Raw genomic sequence first — 27,610 nt, forward strand, 5'->3', positions numbered from 1 at the left:
AATCCAGCACCCTGTTGTCATAGTGCCAACCAGATGTCCTGGGAAGCCCAAGAGCAGGACCTAAGCAGTCTCTTTACCTGTGATTCCCAGTGGCTGATCTAGAAGCTCATATTGCTTCTGACAATGTAAGTGGAACATAGCAAATAGCCATTGATAGCCTTATCCTTCATGGATCCTTCTAATCTTATTTTAAAGCCATCCAAGCTGGTGGTCACCATTACTTCTTGAGGAGGCAAACTCAGTGGTTTCCACCACCCTCTGAAGAGGAGCAGGTGCAAAACCAAAGGCAGAACTATATCACATGTGGGTTTTCCTTTTCCTTTTGCACCCTTCTTTGTGGCTTTCAGAAGTCAAATGAAGACACCACTATTTTCCCAGGCAGTTTTTGATTTGATCTTTTGCTGCTGTTCTAAACTGGATTCTCTGATGCTGTCTTAATTTATTTTAACTTTATTTGTTGCATCACTTGTTTTTAATTCATGTTGCATGCTGTCTTGGTCAAGAGGCAAGATATAGAGACATAAATATAATTTCATAATGATATGAACAAAACCAAGGAAAAAATCCTTGAGGGACATCTCCTGTACTAAAGCCATTGAAATACTGGGCCAACATTGTGCTAATTCCAGTGGGTCTCCTGCAGGGAAGGATTTCATTGGGTTTCTCCCATTTTTTTAAATGTGAACCAGCCTGCAATTCTACACAGTGGCATAAAATAAAATAAAATTTAAATACGACCTAAAAAAGAGTAAACAAATAAATGGCTAGCAACGTCTGCCTCCCATTTAAAAATCTAGAGCTGACAGTTGCCTTTTGCATTTAAGGCTTCATCTCAAATCTTAATTGGCTTGGTGGCTTTCAGCAAGACCTAAACTCTCTGTCCAAATCTGTATTTCAATCATTATCACAGCAGGAGCACTTGAAAGATGATTGTGGTATTTTAGTACTACCAGAAGAATGTTTCAGCAACAATTCAAATTATGTGACTCATTAACAAGATAACAAAGTTTTCAATATTTGCTTTGCTAAACATGGGGCAATTTAACCAAGATCCACTAACTTTGGATTGCTGCAGCAATGAGCGGTTACTGGGGAGGTGGGTGGTTAATTAAGCATCAATTCACAGTAAGTACTTAGCAACTAAGCCTGGGGGTAACAATGAATGGGGAAAGCTACTTCTCACTGGATAAAGAAAGGACTGAGAACACATGTCATGTCATCTGTCTACATAAACAATGCATCCACATTTAAAGTCTCCTGCCAAAAGCTCCAGTGTGAATTTATCAGTCATGGGATAAGAGGATAGGCCCTCTTTTGGATGAGTAACTAGTTTAAGAACAGGAAGCATAGGGTAGGCATGAATGGACAGCTCTCACAACTGTAAGATGTGGGGTTCCTCAAGGATCACTACAGTCGTACCTTGGTTGCTGAATGCCTTGGTACTTGGGCATTTGCGCTCCCCAATGTCGCAAACTGGGAAGTGAGTGTTCCAGTTTGCAAATGTTTTTTAAAAGCCGAACATCTGACGTGGCTTCCGCGGCTTCTGATTGAGTGCAGGAAGCTCCTGCAGCCAATCGGAAGCCATGCCTTGGTTTTCGAGCCATTCCAGGAGTCAAACGGACTCCCGGAATGGATCAAGTTCAACAACCAAGGTACCACTGTATTGGGACCTGTGCTGTTACTTGCTCATAAATGACCTGAAGTTTGGAGTGTGCAGTGAGGTCACAAAGTTTGCTGATGACACCAAAATTTTCAGCATAGTAAAATAAAAAAGGAACTGCAAGGAGCTCCAAAAGATCACTCCAAAAGATCGTTCCAAATGAGATTCAACATAAAATGAGATTCAATGTAAGGCAATACACACTGGAACAAAAACAGCAAAAGCACCCTAACTTTGCACATATGCTAATGAAATCTGAACTTGCAACAACTGACCAGGAAATCTCTTGGCTTATGTTTCTGTGCCTTTGGTAAGGCATGCCACCAAATGTATGATCCTCCTATTCACAGAGAGCAAGTTTTACCTGTTGAGTATCATGAGGGAAGGAAAGGGTCAAAGGGCTACATTGTCACTGCTTCTGGCTGAATGGATGCATTTCTTAGAATGTGGGGTAGGGTGGAGCTTGTGCTACTTCTTTTGCTTCCTGGCTTTTATTTTGCTAGCCTTCTAAAGCCAATGAACTTTTAAAGGTTGCGGATGGGAGGAACAGCTACAATCTCTTTCTCTCCCTCTCCAATCCTGCAGTTATCATATGTTAATTGTACATGGCTTCAGACTACATGAAAGAAACCATAGATTAATTCTAGTACTTTTTAAAATATATGGTCTGTGCAGAAATAGAGGTTTCCATGTGAATACGCTTACTCCAGTAAGTAAGCAGCTGTGTAAGCATTTCCCCACACATCTGTCAGCTACTTCCTCATCAAACTGGTTAGAATTGTTGGAGGAAGTTTCTGCTCACTAGTTTGCATTGTTCTTCCAGTTTGCTGGAATGGGGTCATTTTTAAGTAACCTATTTCCTAATCTATATTTTTATCTAAGCTGTCTCAGGCTCATGATTATGCAGCAAAAACCACACTACAGTGGTACCTTGGGTTAAGTACTTAATTCATTCCAGAGGTCCGTACTTAACCTGAAACTGTTCTTAACCTGAAGCACCACTTTAGCTAATGGGGCCTCCCGCTGCCACCGCGCCGCCAGAGCACAATTTCTGTTCTCATCCTGAAGTAAAGTTCTTAACCTGAAGCACTATTTCTGGGTTAGCGGAGTCTGTAACCTGAAGCATATGTAACCTGAAGCATATGTAACCCGAGGTACCACTGTAATCTAGCCTCCTTAAAAAAGAAAAAGGCGGAACAAACTTAAAAAGGAGGGAGGGAAAACAAAGAGAAGAGGACCCAAGAAAACAGCCTGGTGGACAATGAGCATGCTCAGTGGTTGTGGAATGCTTACTGGTTGATGAGGAAGGAGAAGGGGTAGCAGGGAATGCCAGGTGGAATGGGGGTGGAATGGACTGGCTAGATCTCCAGACAGAAGCACTGCGCACTGTGGTATTTGGTTGTGGGAACCCACTTGTAATGGACTAAAATACATTCATGTACAGTGGTACCTTGGTTCTTGAACTTAACCCATTCCAGAAGTCCATTCTGAAACCAAAACATTCCAAAACCAAGGTGCACTTTCCCATAGAAAGTAATGCAAAACGGTTTAATCCATTCCAGGCTGTTGAAAAACTACCCCTAAAATGCTTCTCCCCACTGCCCAAATCAGTGCAATCTCTCTAAAAATGGAAGTGCAACATTAAAAATGGAAGCTCAGGACATATTCGACTTCCAAAAAAAAAATTCGAGAACTGGAATGCTCACTTCCAGGTTTGCAACATTCAGGTTCTAAGTTGTTCGTGAACTAGGCTGTTCAAGAACCAAGGTACCATTGTATATGTTAATTAATGTTTGGTGTCTTACTGTGTTTTAATTTGTTGAAAGCTGCCCAGAATGGCTGGAGCAACCCAGTCAGATGGGTGGCATATAAATAATGAATGATGATGTTGATGATGATGATAATGCATCAATTCATTACAGACTTCCAGCAAAAGATCTGAACCTATTTGCAATAGCTAAACTGATGTTCACCTTTCAAAGTCAAATAGCCTGCTCATTCTTCCAAAAGTGCAAGAAATGGATTTGAGAGCTCTTTCTTTTCAAATTATCTTTCCAAGTTCTAATGCCAACTCCAACTTTTTGACTTGATTACGAATCCTTGTCCCCTAAAAAGGGGCCTCTTTCTTTTTCAAGGAAGACTCCACAACAACCGTGTTATGAGATACAACTTTAGGAAAAGAAAGAGCAAACAGTTTTAAAGAATATATTTAGCGTTGCAGCGCACATGAACTAAAAGCGCAACCTTGAATCAATATACTGTATAACAGTGCAAATGTACAGGGAACAGTATTTTGCAGAGATGCCCCAAAAGGTGGCCCTGTTTTAGGGATATTCATGTAATCTAAACAAATATAAGATCCTATGGGAACTCTGAGGAGATTAAAGGAAAATAATGAAGGCATAATCGTGGGTTAGTTGGGAATAGTTGTTTCTCCTCCTCGACATATGGAGAAGTGTGTCAGTCAGATGGTGCTCACTGGAAGGTAGAATACCTAAGGGGTTTGAACGGCTGATGCTTCCTTATCTATTCCTTTTGCTTTCAAATCTCCTCTTTCATGTTATTTTTGCACTAGACTAGAACTATAGGTAGTCCGTCTGGCTTTCACATAATATTTTCTTTCCCAGGGTGGGAACTAATGATATACATCTGTTGGAGTTTTAATCCACACATGCAGTGCAGCAGATTGGTTTTGTTCTTATAGGTGCCTTATTGGCGAGCCATACCTGCAGAGAAAAAATGGCTAGGAAGAACATCCATCATTAGGATGCTATTCTGGGCGACTCCTAAGCACAGATGGTCAGAATGAGCACCTAGGATCATGACTTCTACTACATCTTCTCCCATTTTTATCTAAACTGCTGCTTCCCAAACCCCACACATCCCAGCTGCCCCAAACCACTTGAGAATTGCTGAATATCTTGGTAGACCAGTTAGCAATTTTTCTGCCCATTGTTTAGAAGAGTTTGGATTTGATATCCCACTTTATCACTACCCTAAGGAGTCTCAAAACGGCTAACATTCTTCTTTCCCTTCCTCCCCCACAACAAGCACTCTGTGAGGTAAGTGAGGCTGAGAGACTTCAGAGAAGTGTGACTAGCCCAAGGTCACCCAGCAGCTGCATGTGGAGGAGCGGGGAAGCGAACCCGGTTCACCAGATTACGAGTCCACCACTCTTAACCACTACACCAAACTGGCTCAACTGTCATGCACTGTACTAGATGTTAAAGTATTTTTTTAATATGTGGGGTTCAAATTTTAACAATAAAATGTAATAAGAAATAAAATACGCAATAAAATACAATTAGATATCAATATGAATATTTCAATGTGCATGGCGGTGGTGGGGAAAGGGCCATAGTTCAGTGGCAGAGCATTCACCTGTCATGCAGAAGGTACCAGAGTAAATCCAGGAAGAGCCGTTTTTAGCATATGTACCACCGGGGTGCAAAGATCTGCCCAGCGCCCCCAAATTTAGTTTGCCCAGCACCCCCAAATTTAGTTTAGCTGCCCCCAAATTAACTTTTATTGAGCTTTTTTTGGGAGGGGAGAAGCCAAAGTTGTTGCTCACCTGTAACAACGACACAGTGGGGAAAAACTGAAAACTGCTTTTGTTTCCTGATTTGATGCTATGGAGTAACAGAGTGACGGGGGTGGGGACTTTCGCTCCATTGCTTTTCATGCCACCAATCGAGAGGGACCAGTATACAGTAGATATACTCTTGGCACCCCCCAGAATTCACTATTTGCTTGAATGTTCATTAATTTCTTTTTTAAAATCTCCCATCTTCAACCACAAATCCATTTTTAGACATTGAATACCATCCTTTTGTTTTTAATCAACCAGCAACCTCTACTCTGAATCTTTCTTTTAGCTCTCCCCCTCCCCCAAGCTTAAGCACTGTTTGCTCCAATCCTTTCAAGTTGCCATGCAAAACTCCTGTTATTTTCTGGGTGAAGGGGGCTGCAAACAGATTTCCCCCCAGAATCATATAACACAGAAATGAGAGCTAAACTTGCACTATATTCCATTATATTCTATTAGTTCTCCAGAAGTTGTTTTTATGTCGTGTGAAACCTCAAATATAATGCACAAAATAACAGTCAGGGAAATGGAATGAACTGCAGTGTGAATGCATCCAGACTAACAGAGAAAGATCTCACACATTTGCCTGTCTTGAAAGTGTTAAAGACACAGGACTCCTTCCAGAAAAAAAGGTGGCAACCCTAGATGCCCTCTAGTGAGTAAAATCTAATGCACTTAAAACTGCTAGGGAATGTGTTAATGAGGTGTTAATAGCTGTGGGAAAATATAAACAGGTGTTAAAGGGGTTGCAAAGGTACCGTAGTGCAAAGGCCAAAAAACCATTTCTTTGTGGTGTAGTGATCAGACCACTTTGGGAATTTGTGGGTTATCATTACATCAAGGATCCAAATACTCTTTATGCTGCAGGCATCCTCACTAGCTCCTGAATAGCAGCCCTACAGTCAATGTATAACATGCTGCTTCTTAAACATGAGTGTCCACAGGGGACGGGGGTGATCCTATAGGTCACGGTTTCCCAAATTTGGGTCTCCAGCTGTTTTTGGACTACAACTCCCATCACCCCTAGCTAGCAGGACCAGCATTCAGGGATGATGGGAATTGTAGCCCAAAAACAGCTGGAGACCCAAGTTTAAAAAACACTGAATCAAATCATTAAACTATGGTTTAGTGTCCTGGTCTGTAAATAAACTGTTGGGAAAAACCACAGCATCTCATCGTGAATTGTAACAAGAAACTGCAGATTGTTCGATCTGCAAGCAGTCCAACCTATGCACAAAGGAGAATGGGAGAGGCATCAGAAATAGGCCATTTACATTTAATTTATAGTAACAGACTTCTGAAGCTAAGCCTTTCTCTTTTCTCCTTCTCCACCTTTCAGAAACTCTGCTATAGGTATTTATGTGTTCATTTACAATCCAGCTAATCAACAAGAGATTTGCAGTGATCTCTTAGCCCACTTTTATTGAGAGTTGCTGCCGGACTCAGACACTACACTTTTTTTTAGAAGAGAGCCTTCCCAGGACAGCTCAGTGTAAATTGCAGGAACAGTGCTGGGAAGAAACAGAAGCCCAAGGCAGGGGTCTCCTAAAGAGGGATACGCAAATATTGTATCACGTTGGAACAGCAGCAGCAAACAGAAGGAACTGAGCCTGGAGCCTGGCAAAACATTAGGGCAAAGCAGTGCAACCTCCAGTGCCAGATCCACATGTAAACAGGGGGTGCTGGGTGGTGTTCTAGCAGCACACTGAAGCAGCCACTAACTGGAGTTCAATTCCTGTATCACATACCCTTTCCCATTGTAGTAAAGCAAAGTGACTGATGTGTAATTATAGGGCTGGTTGTTGCAGACAACCAACCAGAAGTGCAGCAAAGATTGAGGCAGGATAACATGGTTTTATGAATTCATTTTGCAAGACCTTGTCAAGAGGGACAGCAGAAGATGGGGTCCTGTGGGCCACATTGACCAAACCTTCAGCCTCAGAAACATCCACAATGAAGTGTTTCCATTTAATCCTGATGCATCGTATATCAAAATCTCAGATGCTACTTAAAGCACAAGTCTGGAAGATCTGAACAAAAGCAGAAAAAAGAAGAATAGTATTACAAGGAAAATGATTAATTAATAGAGGACTGCATCTCTAGAAATTATTCTTATTCTTAATTCATTCATAGGAGAGGAGGGAGGGTTTTCTAAAAGTTGTTTTTAATGAGACTCTTCCCCCATATCATATCTGGCTAGAACTGTGAACTTTTCCCATGGAATTGCTTTACAAACTGATCAGCACCATATCACTGCCTCCAGACACAGTTCTTTTAATGATGTCCAAACTACTTAACTATTAAAATGAAATTGTGAGCCAGCACAGTGGGAAGCAGATTGAGCATGCTGAAGATCAAAGGAGATAGCCCCACACTAGTCTGTGATTGCTTACTGTAGGTTGGATATAAAACTGAAGGGCAAAAGTTGGCCACAAATCAAATTATGCCACACATGGGCATGTTTGGAATTGAAGCACTAAAAGCACTGTAAAACACTACAGTTATGGCATGTGCAATGGTAAAATGCCTACCAGAAACACGGCACAATTGTGCACTTGGGACATGTTGCCACCCCAAGCTGTGCTAAATCCACAACATGCAATTCCACATAGAGTGAAGGAGAACTAGGATGAGACCTATGAATGTGTGTGCACAGTACAGAGCCTCGATATGAAATGTATCTTGTGCTGTGCTGAATTGTGTGAGGCTGAGAGATCATATTCCTTCATTATGCAGCCTCCAGTCTTTAGTTGGGGGTGAATTTACCCCACCACTTAGACAAGGAAGGTTTGAGAGCCAGTGTGGTGTAGTGGTTAAGAGCGGTAGACTCATAATCTGGTGAACCAGGTTTGCGTCTCCACTCTTCCACATGCAGCTGCTGGGTGACCTTGGGCCAGTCACACTTCTTTGAAGTCTCTCAGCCCCACTCACCTCACAAAGTGTTTGTTGTGGGGGAGGAGGGGAAAGGAGAATGTTAGCCGCTTTGAGACTCTTTAGGGTAGTGATAAAGCGGGATATCAAATCTAAACTCTTCTTCCTCCTGAAGGGAGGAGGATAAGGGATTCCCTGTGTGGCCTCTTGCTGATCTCCTAAAAAAGGAGATCCCTCACACAAGAACTTCCTCTTCATCTCTTAGCAACATCTCGCCCTCTGAGTGGTGCAGGTCTTTGCCAATCGCCATGTGGAAATTTGGGTGGGGTTGCTCTCTTGAGTGGCCTTTGGGGATATCACCATCATCATCGCCTATTTGACACTGCTGTTAGTTCAACTGGGTTTGCCTTAATCTGGCTGTTGCCTGTCAGCAGGAAAGTGGATTTTAACAAGGTGGGCACCCCAAGGCATGGTGGTACTCACCTTGTTAAAATCCACTTTTCTGCTGACAGGCAACAGCCAGATTAAGGCCAACCCAGTTGAATTAACATCAGGGTGCTCCTCCTATTGCCAATTGGCTTGGGAGACCATGTTACCTGTGGTAGTGGCAGCTTGGCTTTGTGCTCCCAAGACGTGGCATGTGCCACCTGTTGAATGCTGACAAAGGTCAGGTCATGACATAGCTATGTCAGCCATCATAGCAGGCATAGCTGTCAACCGTCCCTTATTTGGCAGGAAGTCCCATATCCCAGCGCCATGTCCCGCTGCTGTCGCTTATTGATGATGTCCCTTAAATTTCCTGGGTTTCAAAGGAAGCAGCTCCTCTCCCTCCCCGCCTGCCGGCCAGGGGGGAGGGAGGTTCCAACTGTGTTGCTTGGCTGCGTTGATCACCCAATAAGGAGTCTAAGAATGACTGGGGGATGGAGCTTGCATGCCTTATGCCGATCAAATTGGCCACTTTGCCTGGGGACTCGTCTTTGCTCAGCACTTCCCAGCGGAGAGGTGATGGTGGTTTTCCTTGCTGCATCCCCTTTGCCAGGTTGCTTGGCTGTGAGAACTACTGCTTGAGGCTTTGTTTGGCTGCTGGCTGGGCTTTCTGTCTTTGGCTTGGAGGGGCTCAGAAGTTGAACATACCTGTGCTGGGAAAATCCCTTATTTTGGCTGCTGATCCCTTATTTTCAAGGCTGCTGGTCCCTTATTTTCAAATCTGTAAGTTGACAGCTATGTCCCTAGAGGAAGATGCTATTTGCCTAGCATCATGCCTGCTTGGGTGATGGTGTTCATCTGGGGTGACTCTTAGAGCCAAGCACAAGATTTCGTGCCTGATTGTACAGATTATACCTGCCCACATTTCTTTGGTTTGATTGGCACAAGTTCTTCTTGGTTATAAATATAACCTTTTTGCTAATTGCTTGACTTTTCTTTATTCTGGGTATGAGGTAATTTCTCATTTCTCACCATTTACCATTTCTCCTTTATCATCATTCACCTTTTTCTCATGCAATCTGCAGAAAGCATCCTTTAGGTAGGTCACAAGCAATGCCTTACCACCTCACTGCCAGACTGCCCACTTTCATTCTCCAGTGATGGACATGGACACAATTGGTTGTCTAGAAATTTACCAGTTATCCAGCTCATCTTTCTGACTCACAGATTGAGTCCACTTCCAAGGTACTATTAAATATAAAATACACACACACTAGTTATAATGGAGAAAAGTCAATTTAATTCCATGCTATTTTCAATCACTTTGAAGCTAACACTGCTCACTTCTGCAGCAATCTTAATTCAGCTTCTCTGTTGGTTTCGTGAACGAGCCCCACAAAAACACAAATGCATTATTTGCCCAATATCCATGAACAGAAATAATTCTGAAAATTCAAAAATTATTGAAATCCAAATGTAAATAAATGCAAAGTATTAGAAATCTTTACAAGTACATGGTGGGAAAGTTGCATATAATTTATAGCATTCATTTTTAGCTCAGTAGGTGAGGGGATTTATATACCAAGCAACTCATTATTGTTTTGAGAAACTGCTTGCCTAATTTGCCATATACTGTAAGGAGGATTTACCTCTGTGCATGGCTTTAATATTTTAAACATATAGAGGAAAATATAGGGGGTTTCACTGCAGCAAAATAATTCTTGTGTAACATTTGCAAAAAAACAAACAAACCTGTAACAAGGAAAGTTAGGAGATCATTTACTCAAAGAAATAATACTTTACACAGAATATGCTTGCTGAATAGAAGAGTATTATTGTCTCCCTTCACTTTGCTCAGTCTTTGAAACCAGCCTTTTGAGTCTGAAATCCTGGGTGAGAATTTTATTGGCAGCTTTGTGTACAAAAACATGGCGAACTGAACGCTAATAACATTCTGTTGTTATAGCAGTTAGAAGTAACATATCATAGATCTATGTGCACTGAAATAAAATACCCAAGTGTAGTGAAGTCACAGAAGTTTGCTGTAACCAGTGCTTTTTTCTGGGGGGACTTAGGGGTACGCGTACCCCTAAACATTTTGTGAATCTATTGGTGAATCATCAGTTTTGTTGCTACCCCCGACGGCAGCCTCATTTCCTATCACGGTGTTTCCTGAGTCTCAGGTGGAAGCGAGCGTTTAATGTGTGAAGCAGTGTGGAAGTTACTGTGAGCTGTCAGCTGTGTAATATAAGGTAATGCATGTTCTTTGTACTTTTGTCCATTTACTGTATTTATTTCCCCCGATTTGAACTATAAATTGTGATTTTCTTGAGTCAAAATGAGAGTACCCCTAAACATTTTTTAAGAGAGAGAAAAACCCTAGCTGTAACTTAACCTAAGCAGGAGAAGAAGCAATCATAGATACCTGGCATGACTTGGTTGGCTGGTAGTGGTAGGCATGGCAGTAGCAGAAGTGGAAGAAAGGAGGCTTCTCGTGTCTTCCACACTGCTATAAAAGCGTGCCAGGATATTGGGTGCTTTGGGACATGTCTTTTCCAGGAAAATGGACTCAAATACCTTTGGAAAGGGGCATTTCTCAAAGTGCCCAGGACATTGTTGCAGGTACTAGGGCAACTTGCATGGCCTTTGAGATGTGGTGGTTAGACCTCTTGTGCTCTCACTGATGCCATTGGAAGTATGGCATGCTTCAATGGATCTTGTTATTAGGTTCAGGATAACAGTTTTTAGTGTGTGGGGGGGTGGCGATAGAGAATTGCTCCATCTGAAGAGTCCATTTCTTCTCAGAGTGGAGGTTCACCCATTACTCAGGTACTATAGCTATTTAAGAGTTCTAATGGGAGAAATGTAATGGCCGTGAGTTCAATTTAAATGGCAACCTGGCTGTGAAATTCAGGATGAGTAAGCAATTTAGACTGTTGAGTACCTTGCTTAAATTGGGTGTATGTTTGCAGCAGAGAGCAGCATGGGCTCTGTGACGAAAACCACAAGATTGCTGAGCGCATTCCCAAGTGAAATATAAAAATGTACTTCTCTCCTGGCTCTTAAAAGTACGTTGGAGGCTCACACCAGGTGCAACTTCCAGCAGACTTTCCTCCATACAGAAGATACTAAGGAAATGCCCTCAGTATACCAAAGCCAAATTGCATACAGCAGAAGCATTGCTCTTGCGGCTTGCCCATGTGCTAGGATAATTTTAGAAACTCCCAAGAGATCTGTGCAGGGCTAGAGAGTCTTAACTGGATATACCTGGCATCATTTCATTCCTTGCTTGGCAGCAGAAGGAACACGCAAAGCCTTGGGGAAAGGGCCAAGGTCTCTTCTTTCACCCTAAAGTAAAAACCACCTCTGTCACTTTATATACTTTTCCCCTGGTTTATTATGCCAAATTTGACATTTCCATTATATCACAATCAGAAAAGGGATGGGTGAGAGAGTCCTATCCCCCGCTTATTGTGAAATGTAACTTTAACCCTGCAGTACCATTCCATTTCACAAAACCACACTCTGGTATTTTGCAGTTCCACAGATAATATATATATATATATATATATATATATATATATATATATATATATATATTATTTTTAAAAAGGGAGAGAGAGGCATTCTAGTACTGGGATTAAATTATTCATTAAGCCTCATTATTTATTCATTAGCTCCTGGGTTTATCTAAAGGTATCTACTTTCTGTTGTCAATAAAGAAAATGAATCCTGACTTGGAGAGCTTGCAAACCTGGTGGGCTGCTGATAGCAGCTTGTCCTCCTAATCCCATTTTCTCATCGCTGTTCGACTCACCACCTTAAAACTGGGTATGCATATTGGCCACATCCACACCATGCATTTAAAGCACACCATTTTTAACAGCCATGGCTTCCCTCAAAGGATTCTGGGAGCTGCAGTTCGTCAAGGCTCCTGAGAGTTGTTAGGAGACCTCTGTTCCCTGTCCAGAGCTACAATTCTCAGAATCAATGTGCTCTGCACGGGGAACTCTGGGAGTTGTGGCTCTGGGAATGGAATACGAGCCCTCCTAACAACTCTCAGCACCCTTATGAACCACAAGTCCCAGAATTCTTTGGGGAAGCCATGGCTGCTAAAAGTGGCACCATAGTTCTTTAAATGTAGGGTGTGAGTGTGGCCATCATTGCCCTTGGGTAATGGAATGTTGGCAGGCTAGAGTGGGCATCAAATAGACCAAACCAACTTAAACCCAACTATTGTGGTTTATAGAGAGTTTGCAGGTTGAACTGTTAAAACAGGGATGTAGACTCTCAGGCCTCTCTATCAGACTTTGTCTTTCAAAGTCTGGAAAGAGAAGTTGCTGAACTGCAACTTATTACCAAGCTTAAAACCATGGAGAGACCTGATCTGAATAGAGACATTGGATTCTTATCTCATTATACATGAAAAAGTTATTTTTAGCCATCTCACCCCTTGCTTTTTCTTGTAGGACCAATTGCAGTCGTTAACAGTTGTCAACAGGTTTACCACACCTATCAGCCAATCACCCATTACCACCACCCTTCTGAGTAATACCCCTCCCCACCCTCTCACTATATATAAGTGACTTCTGTTTCAGTGTATCTGAAGAAGTGTGCATGCACACAAAAGCTCATACCAATAACAAACTTAGTTGGTCTCTAAGGTGTTACTGGAAGGATTTTTTTTTATTAGTTTGTTTCGACTACGGCAGACCAACACGGCTACCTACCTGTAATCAAAAATATAGAGAGCAGGGGCAGATAACCTATGATGCTTTAGATGTTTAGACTCTAGCTCCCATCAGCCCCTACTAGCATGGCTTGCATAAGCTTTCTACAAGCAAATCAGAATGAATCTTCCATCAAAAGGTCATCTGGGGCATTCAAAGGAGACTGCCCATTATCAGAAATGCCAAGGAAAACATTTCGTGCAATTATGGAACTCCATCTGCCATAGCCAACAGATATCCCTATGCAACAGGACCTTGTTCCTGGACTTATAGAAGCTGGCACTGTATCGGCTTAATTCAATCTCCTTGGTAAACATGCATTAAATTAAATATCACATATCTTTATGTTTTCTAAACACCACTTATAATTCAATTGCTTCCTGCTGATATGAAACCAGAAACTTTAGCTGCTAGTTAAAATTCCTGATTAATGAAAAAAAAAAAATAGTGGAAAGTCAAATCCAAACTTCCTAAGACAGTGATTAACTATAAATGTCATAGTAAATTCTCCCAAAATAGCATCCATTTACATACAATTTCACTTATTAGAAAGCTAGCTAGTAAATTAGTAAAAGGCAAATGGATCTTCAGGGTTGCTAAATTGAAGAAGAACCTGGAATCTGGCAAAGCAACTGGCGTCCTGAGAATATGATTTCTTCCTTTAATTTAAGCAGTATATTTTCAGTCTTTAAACTTCTGCAGAAAAGTTAGGAAGCACTTGAGCAGATCAGGGCTTTCATTCCTATCTCTTTCCCAAGGCTGTCATCTGACAAAGTAGGACATTTAGCCCAAGTGTTCTGCAGCTCTTTTGAAATTCCCTCCACTGATAACCTGGTAACCTGTGCCAGAATAACCGTGGTTGCAATCTGATACCATAGTCATACATTTGGTTGTCGTTCACACCCATAACTTGTTGCAGGGTGTATCGGTTGACATCCAGTGTTCTGAGATACGATCCTGACGCTTTTTTAAAAAGCAGTGCTGTAATTACAGCATGGCCATCGACAGCAAGTCATCAACCTATTCCAAGCCGAAAAGGAATTCAGGCCACTCCACAATGCCTACAGGCATAGTATATGGGTGACAACTACACTGGAGGCCTCACAACACATGCAATTCAAGCAGTTCCAGTATCTGAGGTGTCCAACCAAAGTGGAACAGAACTCAGAGGTTCTGCACATCCTGACATCATGGGAGAAATCCGTTTGGAATCTTATGAATTGGTTCTCTGTATCTTAGCTGGGGTTTGTCCAAAACAATTTGCTGCTTGAAGTGAAGGAGAAGATAGCATATACCCACACCCTCTCCTATGTTCAGAAGCTGAGTAGTCTGGTAATTGACTCTTCGACAAGGTGACATCTTCTGCTACAGCTGATGTTGGGTTAAGGCAGTCCAGAGTGGGAGATGTGGCTCACAAACCTTTGTCCTCCAACAACTCACTGCTGATACTCAACATCTGTAATCTGAGGTAGTCAGCTCATTCCACCTAATGGCAGGGCCAGCTCTGGTCTTAGCTAAGCTGTTGGGTTATGACAGCTAGGTGAGATGTTTAACAGAGTCCTGTTTAACAGAGTGGCTCACTTGATGGGATGGAGCCACATTGCTAGTTTCCCACAGTGGTATGGCTTCTGCTTACCATAGCTGTCAACATTTCCCTTTTTTAAAGAGAAATTCCCTTATTCCGAATAAGATTCCTTGCAAGAAATGGAAAAGTTGGCAGCTATGCTGCTTACTGGGAGAAAGATGAGAAGGTGGGGAAGCTGGGACTGGGTACTGGCACTCTCTGATGCTCTCAATGATACTACCACATAGCCACAATCTCTTGGGACTGGGCTATGAGCAACAAAGGAACAGTACTTTCACAGCAAAGGGATGCCAAAGAAGAAATGCAGAGTTGCAGCTCTGAATGGGTTTCTGGTGGGGGACAGAGTAGCTATTGTCATTAAAGTAGGCAGTCAACTTATTTCTTGTGTCCCCCCCCCCTTCTTTAGCCCACAGATGGATGTCACACAGGGATGCAGCGGGCATGGATGGGAAGCCTGTGGCTCTTCAGAAGTTCATTCATTCATTGATTTTATTTTTATGAGACTGTTCCATACACTCATGTTCAAAGCAACTTGCAACAAAGAAACTGGGGTGTGTTTCAAACAAACAAGAACAATTTCTTAATACCAGCAAAATAAAAACAGAATAACTATTTCATAATAACATAGCAAAAACAAAAATATAATAACGTACCAAAGAAACGTCCACATTTTTGATACTATAAATATAACAAGATTACTTAAATAGCATGCAGCACCCAATAACAAAGATAACAAGGGAGCTTCACAGTTTCACCTTTGTCCTAGAAACACCCATCCCAGGATGTGACTCATAGTCTCTTTCTTGCAGCAGCTTGTTATAAGGCTTCCAAGGGCAAAGGGTGGAGCAGGTGGAAACACCCTTCCCATGAACTTGTTGGACTCCATCTCCCATCATCCCAAAACATGGGCTATACTGGCTAGGGCTGATGAGAGCTGGAATCCAGCAACATATAGATGGCCACAGGCTCCCCATCATGGCTTTGGAGCACTTTAGGCTAGGAAAGCCTGGCTTTTGTGTAAGGTTGACAAAAGGCACAATATCCACTGAATAATGTGAATTCAAGAATAACATGAATGAAGGGCCTATACTCACCTGGGCAGGGATGAGCACAGGGCTCAATAGGAATTCAGAGGAGCCCCCAGTGCACTGAAAAGAGACCACAGCATGCTATAGTTTCCTGGAATAATAATGTAATGCACACCTCCTGTATTCCCACCCAGCCCAAGTGCCCGTTCCATGTCAATCTGGCTCCCAACCCAGTCAGATTAAAGACTGGGGCCTCAGTTATCAATAAGCAGTCAATTTTCACCCACCTGTGGCCTAAGAAATACTCCAGTTGAAGAGCAACTAGTTCAGAGAAGTATTTTCCTCCCTTCTGCCCCCCCCAGGCCCTGTTCAGCACATTGTAAAAATGAAGAGGAAATTGTTGTTGTTGTTTAGTCATTTAGTCATGTCCGACTCTTTGTGACCCCATGGACCAGAGCACGCCAGGCACTCCTGTCTTCCACTGCCTCCCACAGCTTGGTCAAACTCAGGTTCATAGCTTCAAGAACACTGTCCAACAATCTCGTCCTCTGTCATCCCCTTCTCCTTGTACCTTCAATCTTTCCCAGCATCAGGGTCTTTTCCAGAGAGTCTTCTCTTCTCCTGAGGTGGCCAAAGTATTGGAGCTTCAGCTTCAGGATCTGTCCTTCCAGTGAACACTCAGGGCTGATTTCCTTCAGAACGGGTAGGTTTGATCTTCTTGCAGTCCATGGGACTCTCAAGAGTCTCCTCCAGCACTATAATTCAAAAGCATCAATTCTTCTGTGATCAGCCTTCTTTATGATCCAGCTCTCACTTCCATACATCACTACTGGGAAAACCATAGCTTTAACTATATGGACCTTTGTCGGCAAGGTGATGTCTCTGCTTTTTAAGATGCTGTCTAGGTTTGTCATTGCTTTTCTCCCAAGAAGCAGGCATCTTTTAATTTCATGACTGCTGTCACCATCTGCAGTGATCATGGAGCACAAGAAGGTAAAATCTCTCACTGCCTCCATTTCTTCCAAAGAGGAAATAGCCTTGATATTTCAAAAACTGTTAGCAAGGTCAAAGATATGCACTCATGGAGTCATCCCCAAAACTAATAAATATAGTTCATATCCAAGTTCTTTTTTCCTTTCTTTCTTTTTAAATGATTCCAGGCTCTGATTCCACCATCTTTCACATAGTCATTATGGGACTTGCTTCAAAGAAAAGGCAATGGGCAGAGCTGCAGTCTTGAAAAGAATCAGTCACAGAAGAGATTGTTGTGAAGCACTCAAAGTTGTCACAAAGTTCTTTAATATTGAAGAGATGCTCACAAGTCATTAGCAACCTCTCTCACACACACCCACACCCACACCCACACACCACATCTGTTCTTCCTGGGCCACACCATTCACCATTGCTGCTTCATACTTTCCTTGAGTGTTTGGGCCTGACTGGAATGTGTCTTTGAACTCTGTTAATCTATCTTAATTCCCTAGCTGGAGGATAGAGAAAAAGGGGCGTGAAAACAGGTATACAAAATTGTTTACTGCACAATGGTAAATTTTACATTTGTTACTTTTGTTTCTGGTCCTGTCCACTACTGGAAGATCAGCAAGATGGGAATATAACCCCCAATCGGGGGGGGGGGGAGGGAGTCTCCCACTCCTGATATAGCAAAACATGGTTCCTAACATATTCTGATATCAGAAAATTTACAGCATAAAAGCTCAGAACCAACTTTTTGCATTGTGCCCAGAAACCAGTGGGGAGCCAGGAAAATTGGTGCAAAATGGGACTTATGTGCTCTGCACACAGCCTGCTCCATTACAGCTGTGTATTACACCATAGAAGGTTCCATACAGTCTTCAAAGGCAGCACCATACAGAGTGCATTGTGGAAGCCCAACCTTGACGTGACCAAGGCATGTGCTGATGGCAGCAGCCAGAGCTACTGAAGCCCCATTTCTTTAAAAAAGAAAAGAAAACTGTTCTTCACAGGAGCAGAGGACTCCCAGATTCCTTTAATGGAATACCCAGCTCCTGGAGGGGCAGGTGATGGCCGCACCTCCCCTCCCCCACAATCCAACTGAGCCAATGCCTAACCACCACCTTACAAGTTGAGACGATTTGCTAAGGGGTAGGTGAAAACCAAATGGCTAAGGTCAATCTGCCAAATGGGAAAATTCCTACCCAGCCCCTGTTCCAAAACAGGCAACCCAAACAAAAGCAAGGCCAAGCGACTCTACCTAAACTAGGGAGGGTGGGCAGGTGTTCAGCCGTGTGAAGCAAGTGCCCCTGCTTGCATCACGCTGCCATTTTTAAAGCCCCTGGGATCATGCCACCCACTGGTTATTGGCTAAAATTGCCTGGCATGATCCCAGGGAAATGGCCAGGACTTCTTGCTCCTCCCCCCCATTTTAACCCTGTCAGGTGAGTTCTTGGGTCCCACGCACAACCAGGACCCTCTGTTATGAGGATCCCATTTTGCAGAAACGCAGTTAGTGTTCTGGTGGTATAGTTTCAAGATGGTGTTTAATTAGTGCTGTGTGAAAGGCTTATGAGACACACTAGAATAACAAATTGAAAGATGATGGAAAAAGGAAGCCATATTTGTAGATACAGTGGTACCTCTACTTACGTGCACCTCTGGTTACGTATCCTTCGGGATACACTCGCAGCAAACCCAGAAGTATTTTTCCAGGTTTTGTCGTGCATGCATGCACAGAAGCGTTCTACCGTGCCGCGCACATGCGCAGAAGCACTCTAGTGCACTGCGTGCATGTGCAGAACAGGCACCTCTGGTTGTGAAAACCTCGGGATCCGACTGGAACAGATCCTGTCCGCAACCGGAGGTACCACTGTACTGGATATATTACTGATGGACAAAGCTGTTAAAAGTCACGTAGATGTTATTACAGAACTCCCCAGGATACAAATACAAACCTACACAATTTTTTATTCTTCTTACAGGATCTGAAAAGGAGTAGATTCTATACTAATTCAAGGTAAACTTCATTCCCTCTCTCTCTCTCTCCCCCCCCCCCCATCCACCAAATGACACATATAGAAACTTTCTAGGGTGGTGCTGTTGGTAGGGTATTTTGTTGTTGTTTTTTTTGTTTTTAGGAATTCAATGATATTGGAGGAAATGGATTTTTCTTCCTGACCATATCACCATCTAATAATGCCTAAAGAATAAGATAGTGGGTGGGAAATGAACAGTGAAGGACCCTGGATTTCATTTACTGTCACAGAAATGTTGCCTGGCTGAGGCCTAAAATTAATCTACTTTGTCCCTGACAAATCCAGTAAAACTACAGTAGGGCAGATGCTTTCGTATTTGTTTTTTTTAAAATGCATACATATTCAATACCAGATGCAATAAAGTATTAGAAACAATCAGCATGAAGAAGGTTCAACACATACAGATATCTTTGAAACTCAGTTAATCAAGATGTCAAAGTAACTAAAGCAGTTTTACAGATTTTTATTGAAAATAAATCACTTTATCATATATTGCAATGTATATTATTGTTTCCTCATCCAGTCTGACTATGCAGCCACTTGCACTTTTTTTCCTCCAAAGAGTATCTCCTGCCCTCTTTAGTCCACTTTTTATAACTACATTTACTAAGGAAATTGTCGTGCAAACATAACTTTCAGTCTGACTTTTACTTTTGTTCAGGGACAGGGGAGAGAGAGAGAGTTATTAGCTCTTTCTGATAGGAACATTGGGCAGGAAATGCTATAATGGTTGCAGAATTGTATGTTTCTCTGTGTGCAGCTACTTGTTGGTTACCTTTACAGTGAAGCAGGAAATCCTGAGATGACACTGAAGCCAAAAAGATTTGACTTCTCAGCTTTTAGAAAGAAGCTTCTGGATACGAAGATGTCCGGCATCCTAAAACTGCATATGCAAAAGTCAAAATTAGAAAATTAGCAGATAATATTCTTTTTTGTTTTAATAAAGGTTTACACACCTGACAGAGAAATTGTCCTGAGAGGGCTTTTTAGTTCACCATAGTGGCCTGGTTTCCTTGACATGGTAAACCAAATCATAGTTTACCAGTGTGCCTCAAATATTCAGGTTTCTGGAGCTCACATCTACTTTGCTCCTGGGTCTTTGTTACTCCTGTGCCACACTAAGTTAAGCCACAGCTTGTGGTTAGCAAGGAAAAAGTGGAACCAGGTTCAGATGACATGCTAAGCCAAATCTTGACATGGCTCAGGGTGGTGCAGGTGTGGAAAAGTCCAAGGAAAAGCAAAATGGCTGCGAGCTCCTCTCTGGGAGTCTGCACATTAACACCTGCATGGTAAGCCATAGTTTGCCTTACCATGTTGTGTGAACCACCTAGTGCTTCCATTTAAAATGGCCCACAGATGCACAGGCAAAAGACTGGCTGGCTGGTTCAAACCAGTATGCTAAATTCAGTACCCGCCCAAAAAGACAGCACTCAGTTCATTAGTATATTATTTTGTCATTTGTTAAAACTGACACCAAGTGACTTACAAAGTGAAACAAGCATTAAACCCAAGTACAAAAATCAGAATAAAATGAATATTTAACCCCACCCCACTCATAAAATATAGGGATGTGGGTGGTGCAGTGGTCTAAACCACTGAGCCTCTTGGGCTTGCAAATCGGAAGGTCAGCAGTTTGAATCCGTGCAATAGTGGTGAGCTCCTGTTGCTCTGTCCCAGCTTCTGCCAACCTAGCAGATCGAAAGCACACCAGTGCAAGTAGATAAACAGGTACCACTGCAGTGGAAAGGTAAACAGCGTTTCTGTGCACTCTGGCTTCCATCACAGTGTTCCGTTGCGCCGGAAGCAGTTTAGTCATGCTGGCCACATGACCCGTAAAGCTGTCTGCAGACAGCTAATGCATCTCTCACCCCACTAAAACACAAGCAAGAAAGAGGTCACAAGCCTTGAGGAAAAGAATAATTTGCCTGGGGCCTAAAAAATGGTAAAGATAGGTCAGGTACAACTGGGTGGAAAGAGCATTCCACAGTTGTGGAGCCACCACTAAAAAAGGCCTGTTGTGCTGATATGGCACATTGAGAACAGCCTCAGATGGCAAACACAACCTCTGGTTCAGTATGCCAGAAGAAAGTGCTGAAAGGCTTCTTTATATATTATGTGTGTCTTCACTCACAATAATCATAATTAATGCCTTTGTTCTGTCTCACCTATTCTTGAACCGAGCTGAACAAATTTACTGTTGATCTGATCTGTTACAAAGTTGGAGAATCCCCGTCTTTGCATTTTTTAAAACCTCTAAAATAGCAGCTAAGTTGCTTCAACGGACTGAATTGCTCCTTGCAGGAGGATTCTGAATGAGTCAGTCACTATTTTCCCCTTGGGAGTTTCTATTGCAGCCTTCAGCCTCCGCCCCGCATATGAGCTGTGGCTTAAAAGCCACACTCAGACCTTTAATTAATAACTGGAAAGTGCTTTGAAGATGAAAACAACTATACAATATACATGTTAAGTGGCATTACTCTTTTTGCATGGGGACTCAACAGGCTTTAATTAATGAGCTACTTGTATCACATAAGAAACAAAGTTGAACAATTGCAGGTTAGAGCTACATTGGGCAAACAACCCAGCTCTTCTTTCTAAGGGGTTATAACATCTGCACCCCCCTAAAATAGAGAAAGTAAAGCAACATTGTACAATGAACTGAGCCAATTTGGAGAGGGAATGTTCAAGGATTTGAACGGCAACCAGTGTGGTGCAGCTACTTCAGTGGCAGGTAAGTGCAAATCCAGCAAGTTGCATTAGGGATACCACTTGTATGTAAAATATATTGAAATAATGTATGACTCTTCTACAGAACTTAACTGCATCTTGTGCAAAGAACTTGGTCAAAGTCAGTATTTTTAGTTTTTCCCTAATTGGCTGAGCTTTGCCTTCCAGATGTAATTATACTTTTAACTCTCCTGTACTTTAAGTGAAGGCTGCAGATCAGCTTATATTTTTACCCAAACAAGATCCTTCTTATAGCCTAAAATCAAAGAAATTACCACCCCCCTTAATGTTTTGTTAAGGGACTGAATTTTTTTTTAAAAAAAATAGGGACTTGGTTATAAAATAAAGCATAAATCAAAATCTACAGTTTGCAGATTCTTGGGACCTCCTATATTCTGCATCTTGGAAATGAGACACGCATACTGTGCTTCAGTATATAGATCAGAGGCATCTCTTTTCAACTTGTGGCCTAGATTGATTTTCTTTTTGTTTAAGAAAGGGTTAAGTTGAAGAAGCAGGGGGGAAAGAAAGAAATTAACTAAAGTAAGGCCCTCGTGATACAATGACACTTGCTCTATGCTCTTACAGAGAAAAACAGGATGATAAAACACCACAAAGAGGAGTGTTATGAATTTTATTAATGACTAGAAGACAGTGTGCAAAACATCAAAGGTCTGTGGAAAAGATTAATGACCCCGTGTGAGACTGTTTAATTACCTCCAGCTAATTAGATTCTTGACCAAATTTTTAATATCTGCATTCCTTCTAAAGCCTAATTGAGATTCCACATTATTTATCAATCTTTCAAAAAGCCCTTAGTGTGCTGGTTTTTTCAAGGTTCCCCCTCCCCCTCCCTTTTGCACTTTGACTCCATTTATGGTCAATTATTAAATAAATAGCAAAGTAACTGTTCGCCACAAATTGTATATGTGGAACACTTTATGCCTGTTTATTTTGACTTGGAGACTACCATTGGCAGCGATTCTGCTACATAATGAAGCGTTCTAATAAATTGACTTTGCCCACTGTAAACATGGGTGGTGGTATTTTGGTTATTCTCACTGCGCTTGAGAACTCTCTCTCTCTCTCTCTCTCTCTCTCTCTCTCTGTGTGTGTGTGTGTGTGTGTGTGGTAAAGTAGCATACTGTCCGTTAATCCTTGTTTCCGTTTACCTTAGCCCCATCTCAGAGACAGAAAGGAAATGTTTATCATGCAAACTGGAGAAGTCTGCCCAGGCCACTTCATTACAGTCGCTCTATTTCATTTATGATTGCTTCGGCACTGCTCCCAACAGAATGGTCTTTGTATAACGTAATTAATATTAGAAGGCAAGGAACGTAACTATTATTTACAGCCTCAACCAGTGTGATGGACCAAGCCGGAGTTCCTCTGTACCAGTAAGTAGGGGGCGGTGAGATTGGAATGTCCTATCCAGTGTCGGGGGTGGGGGTGGGAATCAAGCTTGTAATGAGCATAAATGGTTCCCTGGAGAGAGATGTAGCAGAACTTTACCCTATCAGAACATGAAATCTTGTTTACATAATGGGACTGAATTTGAAATAGCATACAGCTGGAAAGAACGCAACGCAATTCACCAAGCTGATCTCCAGTGAAAGCCGTCCTTAAATGAGTAGGACTTGCACTGTAGCAGCATCTAAGGACAGCATCCATCACTTCTCCTGAATCATATGTTCTACTGGGATTTAAGAAAGCTGCTCAAATGCTATGCCTTGCATAAATTTTTAAAAAATGCTTTTCAAGAAATGATGCACTTGAAGGACAACCAGACTATACGAGGTTAATATAGCCAGCCAAGAATTTGCATTTAAAGAAAATATTCATAGAGGGGAAAGGCAACAATTAAAATTTAAGTTTTATCTTTAATTCATTTCAGTTGATGATTGTCAGGCTTCAAAATGTTTTTATTCTCACTGCTTTTGACAGACAGGAACTTTTATTTATTTTCAGCCTTCACAGCCAAATATTCAACACAGTTTACAGACAAAATAAAGGAATGCACAGTGCACAGGTGATATATTGGTGTGTGAGTGTGGGGGGACACAATACAGTCAAGAGGATTACAGCTTTTGGGGGATGCCAAAAATATACAAATGTCATACAACTTAAAGCCTGGTCAGAAGTGGCTTCCCCCAACTCTCTTAAGAACATAAGGAACAAAGGGAGATGCCTTATACAGAGCCAGAGCATTGATTCACATCCAGAGCATTGACCCACATCAAGCTCAATATTGCCTACACAAACTGGCAGTTCACTAGCATTGTCAGACTCATGGGTGACCTTGAGGTAGAAGTGAAGGTAAAAACCAACAATTGGGAAACACTAGCCTGTGAGCGCTCCAACTGGAGAACAGCCTTTACCAAAGGTGTCATGGGCTTTGAAGACACGAACTCAGGACGCAAGGGAGAAACGTGCTAAGAGGATGTCCCCACTGTGGAAGGATGTGTGGGTCCAGAATTGGCCTCCACAGTCACTTACGGACTCATTGTTAAAACCATGTTTATGGAAGACAATCTTACTCAGCTACAAGTAATCACCGAAGAAGAAGAAGAAGAAGAAGAAGAAGAAGAAGAAGAAGAAGAAGAGGTGAAGGTGGGGCTGCAGCCGAAAATGACAGTGTCATGTTGAAATTCTCCTCTGAAATTCATAGCAAGCTACTTTATACCAAGTCAGGCCATTGGCTCATCAAGCTCAAAACTGACTGCAGTGACAAATACCTGCCTCAGATCCTGGAGAGTCAGTATCTCTCTCAGCCCTAACTGGAGATGCTGGGGATTGAACCTGCAAGCAAAGCAGATGCCCCACCACTGAGCTACAGCCCTGTGTCACTACTGTCTCTGTATTTGTCAGCCCATTAACAGTGTAGATCAGCTTCCGCCCAACCTGCTGCCCTCTAGGTCAGGCATAGGCAAACTCGGCCCTCCAGATGTTTTGGGACTACAACTCCCATGATCCCTAGCTGACAGGACCAGGGGTCAGGGATGATGGGAATTGTAGTCCCAAAACATCTGGAGGGCTGAGTTTGCCTATGCCTGCTCTAGGTATTGCTAGCTTTCAACACCCTGAATGCCCAATTTTCAGTAAAATGATCATCTGAAGGAGTCCTGTGGTGGACAGATTGGTTCTATAGCTTGACCACATTTTCATCCATACTGTATCAGTTTTTAACATAGTATTTGGCATTGGATTTTTAAATGTTTACAAGTCACATCAAAACTTCTGCATCTCCTGATTATGATGGTTATTATTTCCATCCTCCATCTTTCACTGTTAAGCTCTGATCCATTTTTTCATTCATGCTAGCAGACTACCTTTTAAAACCGAAAACAAACGATCGTTTCAAAAAGTAGGCTGGATTTAAAAAAAATAAATAAAAAAAACTTTTCACATCCCACATTATGTGCACATGTGAAGGAGTTACTGTGCACTGCCATTCTGAACTTCCACACAAAGGATCAATGTCAATAGAAACCCAACAGTGGTAAGTCATTATCTCCTGCCGTGAGGTCTTTTAGAAATGTCTCTCTAGCTTTGCTCTGCTCCCATCAGTGTCTCCAAAGAGTAATTCTCTCTCCTGACCTGTGGAGGTCTGGGTAATACAATCCCTGATAGAAGCTGCAGCAGTCTTTTATCTTATCTTTCATAACTTTCACATGGATGTTGTTTAAAGGAACACATTAAGGCAAAGGCAAGACCAATTAACAGCAGGATTACTCAAGTTAACATCCTAGTCATATAAATCTAAATATCTCCTCTTCTTCTTCAACATGTCAAGAAAATTCATGATCGCGACTCCCACACGTGAACATAATTTTTTCCCCTTGTTCTTTTATGTGTTTAAAATGAAACTGCTCATTTTGCAAAACAGGTACATCAAAGCAGATGTTCACAATTGTAGAAGGACCAACATGTACCATTTATGTGCCAGTTTTGAACACCAGAGGGGCTTAAAATGCTCCATCTCTGAATTTTCACCAAAATGTGAACATCAGCTCTTTTTTGAAGTTGCGCAGTCATAACAAACAGAAGCTTGGTTATTTTTTAAATTTTTCATTAAGGCTTTTCAGTGGTATTTTTAATTTATTACATTATTTATAATACTGTATTTCCACACTGAGTGTATGGAAGACATTCCACAATTAATATGATAAAAAAAACTAAGCAGTCACAAAAACAATGGAAACCATAATTTATCATATGAGAGGCAAAATCCATGGAGATGAAAATTAGGCATGAATGACTGGGGTCCAGTGAGATTTCTCCAGGCTAGCTTACCAAATGACTCTGGTAAAAGGTATTCCTGGCCAGTGGCCCCACCTGAGCATCTAGAAAAAGAAGCAGTTGCAGGAGTAACTCCAAGTCACATACCTGCAGATTTAGGAGGGCTGCAATCAGACCCAGAGCAAACTTTGCACCCCAAGATTGTCAAGATCAGCAAACCAACCATACCTGCAATATCTGGGTTAAGCTTAAGTCCATCCCCATCTAGTTCTAATGCTGCCGTCAAACAGAGGTTTATAACTGCTACTGCCTCCTGGGGATCAGAGGACAGAAATGAGAGACAGAGCTGGGGTTACTCACAGAAATCTCCAAATGAACCAGTGGTTCCAACATTTAGATGTTGAACAAGCTCCTGGGAGGCCCAAGAGAATAACCAGAATGGCCCTCCCCCTATCTCCTGTGCAGGTTGTGCACCTGGGCAATGAAACCTCTCTTCTCTTACAAACCTGGGCCAGAAGCCATTTTGGAAATGATTTATTATTTACTTATTTAATATAGTAATGATTTCCAAAGACTCCTTCCTGGCATTCGACAGTGTAGGAAGACAAGGTTGGCTAGTCTTGAAGTCATGCTAAGAAGGAAGGAGGCAACAAGGACGTATCTGTCTTGCGCTATCTCAATCTGGTAATCTCCCCCAGCAACTGAGCAGCAGGGGGAAATAGCTGAGCAAGAAAACTAAATAGAAAACCCTGCTAGTCAGAGTTGTCTCTTGTCCTATCAACATGACTATCAATATATCTATGTGCAGATACAGGTGGCAGTATCAATATGGCAAGTCCTTCAACTTTTCATTGAGCGTCAGGAGTCTTCAAGATTCTCGGAAGCAACATCAGATTCTCAGCGGACCAATCTCAGATTGTGAGGTGCAGATGAATAAACATCAGCAGTCTGTTTGATATGTGACTATTCCTATTTTAACCTCAGGATTCAGTGTTTATAAATGAAAAATAACTAATAGTGAAATTAGAACTTCTACCATGGCACTGAGGGCTATTTCTCCAGATTCACACAAAAAACACAAAACCGTCTTTTTATCAGCAGGAATAGCCACATCTTTGCAAAGCAGTAAGCTGGAGTGTATACCTTTCACACATCCCATGCTGGTCCTGTATAAATCCAAAATTAGATTCCATCTCCTGAAAGCCTTTTAGCATATTTGTTTTTTTCCCCTCCCCTGCAAGCCTTCCACAGTCCAGCATCCATTGCAACTAAATTAGGCCTTTTTCCTCTCAGCATGACCTAAATGGATCTACTTTAGGTGAATCCTAGGTAGTTAAACGTTTGCTCGGTTCTAATAAAATAGCAGCATCCATGCCAAATTACTAGTGGTCTGTCCCAAATAAGATTAGCAGTTCATTATCCATGAGGTCACAGCTACAGTCACAGTACTACACAAATGGCATAGAAGCGATACTTTCACCCAGAGCCCTAGAACTAAACAGCATGATACCTTAATTTGTACTATTAGTGGTTATAGTGGCACGTGGATATTACAAGGTGGGGAGCTCACATGGCATCTGTCAGACATATAAATACTAGAATTTAATGCTGGCATGGTCTCCTTTATTTCCTCCTCCCCCTTATCATTAACTCAGTCCCTTACTATTATCTGAAGGTGGAGGTGGCAGCTTTATTTACACAATCTAACGTTTTTCAAGCGGTAAGCATTCGACCAGAAACAGTGCTA

At 42.0% G+C, this 27,610-nt stretch overlaps 2 long non-coding RNA genes across 2 annotated transcripts in view; both read left to right on the plus strand.

Annotated features, from left to right (window-relative positions):
- The window catches only part of LOC307226641, a 441,096-nt gene that overhangs the window by 279,881 nt on the left and 133,605 nt on the right, over positions 1 to 27,610 (plus strand). The gene's annotated exons all lie outside the window — the stretch shown is intronic.
- LOC307213061 lies at positions 14,482 to 19,846 on the plus strand. The gene is made up of 3 exons (XR_013837369.1): positions 14,482 to 14,625; positions 18,844 to 18,878; positions 19,681 to 19,846. It is a non-coding gene; the product is annotated as an uncharacterized lncRNA (long non-coding RNA).

Source organism: Podarcis cretensis (genome assembly GCF_951804945.1).
Source record: "Podarcis cretensis genome assembly, chromosome: 1".
NCBI lineage: Eukaryota > Metazoa > Chordata > Lepidosauria > Squamata > Lacertidae > Podarcis > Podarcis cretensis.